Source organism: Sminthopsis crassicaudata, chromosome 2 (genome assembly GCF_048593235.1).
Source record: "Sminthopsis crassicaudata isolate SCR6 chromosome 2, ASM4859323v1, whole genome shotgun sequence".
NCBI lineage: Eukaryota > Metazoa > Chordata > Mammalia > Dasyuromorphia > Dasyuridae > Sminthopsis > Sminthopsis crassicaudata.
The window spans coordinates 142,366,770-142,373,061 of NC_133618.1; the positions used below are offsets into that span (position 1 = coordinate 142,366,770).

Below are 6,292 nucleotides of genomic sequence, written 5' to 3' on the forward strand. Positions count from 1 at the left end.
TGGACATGGTCTTTTCAATTTCAGTGGACTTGTGATGGAGAGAGCCATCTGCATCCAGAGAGAGGATGAGGGGGACTGAATGTGGATCACAACATAGTATTTTCATCTTTTTGTTGTTGTTGTTTGCTTGCTTTTTTTCTTTCTCACTTATTTTCTTTTTGATTTCTTTTTTTCTTGTGTAGCATGATAATTGTAGAAATATGTTTAGAAGAATTGCACATATTTAGCTTATATCAGATTACTTGCTGTGTAGGGGAGGGTAGAGGTGTGGAGGAAGAGAGAAAATTTTGAAACACAAGGTTTTGCAAGGGTAAATGTTGAAAACTATCTTTGCATGTATTTTGAAAAAATAAAAACCTATTATTATAAAATTAAAATATAAAATTAAAAAAAAACTCATCTATCAATCAACAAGGACTACGGGTTAGACAATATACTAAGCCCCACATAAACTGCAAAAGCAAAAACATGGTTCTTGTAAAGAACTCACTTTACAATAGAGAAGAGTATCATGCAAATATCTATAATCCATACAAGATAGAGACAGTATGAGTGGAATGTAATATGAGAGAAAAGGCACTAGCATTGAGGGGGACCAGGAAAAAAAATGTCTTGTAGAAGATAGAACTAGAACTGAGTCTTGAAAGAAGCCAAGTGATATTGTAAGCAAGTCACTTAAATTCTTCCAGACTCAGTTACTTCATCTCTTAAAAATAGAATTAATGATAGTTGCAATAAAGAAAGAAAAGACGATCAACAAGACAAAAAATAAACAGGAAGAGCAGAAGGAAGTTCAGAAGGGAATACAGACAAACAGTGTTAGTACTAAGCTAAATTTAATAAACTCACTTCAAAAAACCAAAAACCAAGCTGTACATAATACTCACAATTAGAAACAGATAAGTGATGCAGAAGAGCTTAAAGACAGAAAAACCTGAATTCAAATCTAACCTCAGAAATTGTAGGACAGAAGAAATCAAATGATCCAACTGGAACCTTATGGGAACTTTTAGCTTAAAGAAGGGAAGATTTAAGTGGAATATGCTGACTGCTTTGAAGTGTTGGAATGGTTGGCACGTGGAAGAGGAATTAGCTTTGTTTTATTTGGACAATGAATGGGAGATATTTTTGTCTTAATGTAAAACGGCCTGGAGAAGGAGATGGCAGAAGGGCATGTAACATATTTTATAAGAATTACAGCAAATCCATGCTTGCTTTAGCAACACCTATACTAAAACTGGAAAGATACAGAAAAGATTACTATGGCCCCTGCGCAAGAAGAATATGCAAATTTGTGAAGTGTCCCATATTTTTTGCCTCCACATTAAAAAAAAAAAAAAATTAGAGCAAATCTAAAGTAGAATGATCTACTTTGAGGAAAAATGAGATGAGAGGCACACAGATATGGAACTAAAAACATTAGTGATCTTAATCTAGTCCAATTCTCTCATTGGAAAATGGGGCCTAGACAAGTTAAACCACCTGCCCAAGTTCACATAGGTATTAAGTGACAGAGCTGGGATCAGAATCTAGTTCATCTGATTCCAACAAATACTTATTAAGCATCTACTACTTGTCAGTCAGTGTGCTAGGCTCTGGGAAGAAACACAAAGACAAGGTCAAGGTAGTTCCTGCTTTCAAAGGGCTTACAGTATTTTTTTGCCGGTAGGGAGAAGTAAGTAATCAACAAGCAAATATAAAACATATGATAAGTAAATAAAAAGTAACTTAAGGTTGGAGGATCCTAATATCTGGATTAGCCTTATCTATTAGTCAGTCAACAAGCACGATGGGCCTACAATATGTCTGCAGATACAAAGAAAGCAAAAACATATAAATAATGATGTACATACAAGATACAGATAATATAAATGCAATGGAATATAAAGGGGAGAGCACCAGCAGTAAGGAGGAGCAAGAAAAAGACTTCTTGTAGAAGAAGTGGGATTAGAACTGAATCTTGAAGGAGACCAGGGGAGCCATACTAAGGTAAGAAAGCAGAACATTCTAGACATGGAAAACAGTAAAAAGGCATGGCCCTGAGGGGTGGAGCTCTGGGTGTGAGGAACAGAGTCCTGTGGAAGGGAGTAAAGCAAACCTGGAGGAGATCATAAAGGGTTTTAAATATCAAATAGCATTTTATATCAAACCTGGAGATAGAAAATTCTGGGTTTGAGTGGGGGGAAGGAGAAAATGACACAGTCAGACTTGCACTCCCAGACAACAGAGTAAAATGGGGAGAGAGTGGAGGCCAGGAGAGCAAGCACTAGGTTACTACAAAAGGCCGAGAGCTGCATCCGAGTTGGGGGCAAGGAGGCAGTTGGGAAGGGAGAGGGGACAAGATTGGGTAGGGGGAGTAAGTTCTGGTGAGGAGCTGAGGTTGCCGTCCAGTTTCCAGCCTGGACTGAGGGGGCTCTGGAAAACTAGAAAGAGTGAAAGGCTCAGGGAGAAAACAGAATTCTGAACGTGCTGAGTTTGAGGTGCTGAGGAGTTAGACCACTGGTAATGTAAGGCAAGGCGCAGGAGACAGACCAGTGCTGGACATAGAGAGCTAGTAATCACAGGAATAGAGATGATCCACTCATGAAAGCTGATGAGACTACAAAGAAAGATAGTATAGAGGGGAAAAAGAAGTCGGGCACATCCATGGTTAATGAGTGTAATCTAGAGAAAAAGTCATCAAAAGAGACTGAAAATTAATAAGAAACAGGAAAGAGTGGTGTTTTGAAAACCCAGGGAAGAGAGAGTATTGAGGAAGAGGTCAAAAAATGAACAAAGACTGAGGATTTAGGAAAACCCATTCATTAAGAGATCACTGGTAACTTTACAAAGAGATTGGAGTGAATGAGCAGATATGGGAAATATCATCCAGGTAATATGAAATAAGGAACAAAGAAGCATAGGACATTGCCAGTAAATGGCCTAAATTTTTTCCGTGAGTCACAAAAGGAGGTCTTCAACTGAAAGAGGGGTGGGAAAGAGTGCTATGGAAGGCTTGAGGAAGGATGAGAATGTTTGAAATATATACTTTGGGAGAGCAAATTGATTAGGGTTTCATATAGGAAGTAACACAAGCTGAGATATGAGATATGAGCTAGGGATTTCAGAAGTCATAAATTCTAGGTACCAAAAAAAAAAAAAAAAAAAAAACCTATGTAAAATGATGGAAATTAGGAGATGGAATGCTGTGTAAGAAACAAAAGGAAAATCACACTGGCTGGACTGCAAAGTACATGAAGGAGAATCATCTGCAATAATTTGGGAAAGAAGGCTGGGGCCAGTTTGTGAAAGGCTTTAAATGCCAAATAAAGGGGCTTGTATTTGTTTTTAGAAACAATAAAAGCTTGTTGAGCAGAGAACTTGGTCAGACCTGAGTTTTAGGGAGGATTCTAATTAGACAATTGTGTGAAGGGTGGATTGAAGAGTGGAGATACTTGTTAACTGGGAGACCAATTAGGATGCTATTATAATAGCCCAGATAAGAGGTGATAACTGATTGGAGAACAGGGAACTAAAGTTGTAGAGGAATAATTCTTAAGTTTTGGCAATTGATAAGATATGAGGAAGAATGAAGAACAGAAGAATGTTGTAAACTTAAGTCATTAAGTCAATAAGTTTTATTAAGGGTTAACTGCATCAGGCATTGTGCTAAATACTAAGGATACAAAGAAAGCCAAAAAACACAGAAAACACCTGCCTCAAGGAGTTCAGATTCTCATGATGAAAAGAACATATAAACAATATATATATATATATGTGTGTGTGTGTGTGTGTGTTTGTATGTATGTATGTGTATATATATATATATATATATATAGTGAGGATCATCCCCCCACATATAACATGGGATATTGTTTTAGAGCTTAAGGGGAAACAGAATAGACAACTCTATACATCTTCTTTCCCCATTCTGTTATCCAAAAATCTTTAATTCTTACTAGGAGAAAAGCAAGAAATTTGGGACAGATACTGGGGCACCCCTTTTTTTTTGTTTGTTTGTTTCATTATTTCTCTTTTTTAGTAAAGCTTTTTAATTTCTAAAACATATAATATTCATATTCATAATATTTATATTTCATAACATTCATACTTGCAAAACCTTGTGTTTCCTCTTTCCCCCATCCCCTTACGCTAGACAGCAAGTAATATAATATATATTAAACATGGAGCACTCTGCTTTTCTTAAAGGAGGAGTATCAAAGAAAGATAGAATTATATCTATCTGTTCCCTTAAATATTACTAGTCTAGGGAATGTCATTTTCATATTCAAGCTAACTTCTAGTTGTTATTTCATTAATGAAGGAGGCAGGACTCTAAGTACTATACCTAAGGTTTAACCTCCTTTCCCACCAAATAACCAGTCCACAATAAACACATATAGCAAGTAGCAAAGAAACACATTTATTCAAATTGGTAGTAAATACGATCAGAGAAAGTATACAAAGGAGAGTTATATACCACACAACACAGATTGAAGGTACTCTACCATTTAGGCTAAGATAACAATTCAATCAAGACAGACTCCTAGATCTCATCTGAGGGGAAGTTCCCCAAAGTCTAGTGCAGTAAAGCTGGGGAGAGAGACATGATGAAAACTGCCAGTTCCTCTCATGACAGCTTTTAATCAAAGATTTTTCCATTAGTAACTTGGTATCAACTATCTTCTTTCTCAAAACTAGAAAAGAGAAATAATTCAGAATCTATTGAATCCCAGGATACTTGAAAAGACTGGAACTCTCATATTTTATGTTCTAGCCAACTTTGCCCTGCCCCGTACACAGGCACTGGCTATTGATCTCCACCAACAAGAAGAGAGTACCATATTAATAAGCTTTGGGACTTCATATTAAAAAATATGTATAAGGCAAATGAGAAGCATTTTTAGAAGAAAAGTACTAGCAATAAGGAAGACCCTTCTGAAAAGGTCCCTTGCATAAGATGAGACTTGAGTTGAGTCTTGAAGGAAGGCAAAGGATCCAAGAGGTAAAGACAAAAACGAGCAATAATCTAGCCATGAGGAACCACCATGGAAAAGCCATGGAACTAAGATGTGGAGTGATCTCTGAGAGAAGCAGTAAGATGGAACTGTAGAGATGTGGAGGGGAGTAAATTTTAAGAATATTAGAACAAACTGAATAGGTAAAAATCAACTAGGTTATGATAGATTTTAAAAGAATGATTTTATATTAGGCCCAGGAGGTGATAGTGAGCCTTTCATTAGTATTTAAATAGATAAATAAATAAATCTGAGAATCTTCATAGAAATTACAATTAAATCCCCTGGCTGATGAGATCATTAGAGTTAGAGAAGAGGGCCCAGGACAAAAGCTTGCAGGATTCCCAGGATATGAATAGTGTGACTCATGTCATGATCCAAGAAAAGAAACTGAGAAGCAGCAGACAGGTGGGATGAGAATGGAGAGAAAGCAGCATCATAAAAAACTACTGAAGAGAAATATCCAGGAAGAGATGATAAACAACAGTTATTAAGTGCTTCCTGTGTGTTAGACACATGCTAAGCACTGGGGATACAAAAGAAGACAAAAGAAAGTTCTTGTCCAATCTTGTTAGATTGTAAGCTGTAATGGGAGAGATACAAATATATATATGTAATATATACATACAAGCACACACAGATGTGTGTATGTATATGTATATATGAGTGTGTGTATATATATATATATATATATATATACATATATATATATATATATATATATATATATATATATATATAAAGTGAGCTATATACAGGATAAATAGGAAATGTTTAAAGGTTGGAATTAAGAAAAGTTAGATAAGGCTTCTTATAGAAGGTGGGATCTTAGTTGGGTCTTAAAGGAAGCCAGGAAGGTTGGTAGTCAGAGCAGAGGGAGGGTATTCCAAGAATGGGAGAGAATCAGAGAAAATGTGCTCTGCAGTTCTGCTCAGATGGTTTACCAAGATGCTGCTTCTGCACATGCTTCTTGGAGCCATATGGGAGAACAGGGTGAAGATGGACAAGCAGCCCTAAAAGGGGCTCAGCAAATCCTAACACCAGAAATGGTAATCCTCCCTGGATACTCCCATATACCCTCTATAGTAATAGGGAAGGTAGGAAGAAGATTTAGGGGAAAAGTAAATTAGTTCTGTTTTGGTCATATCAAATTTAAGAAGTCTACTGGAATCTAGTGTAAGATGTTTAGAAGGATTTGGAGATGTGAGATTAGAAGTCAGCAGAGAGATTGGATCAAGAAAGGGAGATTTAAGAATCAACAGCATGGAAGTGGTAATTAAGTCCATGGGAGATAT

At 36.5% G+C, this 6,292-nt stretch overlaps 1 non-coding gene across 1 annotated transcript; it reads left to right on the forward strand.

Moving 5' to 3' along the window:
* Positions 1–1,211: 1,211 nt before the first annotated feature.
* On the forward strand, positions 1,212–1,314 carry LOC141559157 (U6 spliceosomal RNA). Its single transcript, XR_012487241.1, has one exon. It is a non-coding gene; the product is annotated as a U6 spliceosomal RNA (small nuclear RNA).
* The last annotated feature ends 4,978 nt before the right edge of the window (positions 1,315–6,292 follow it).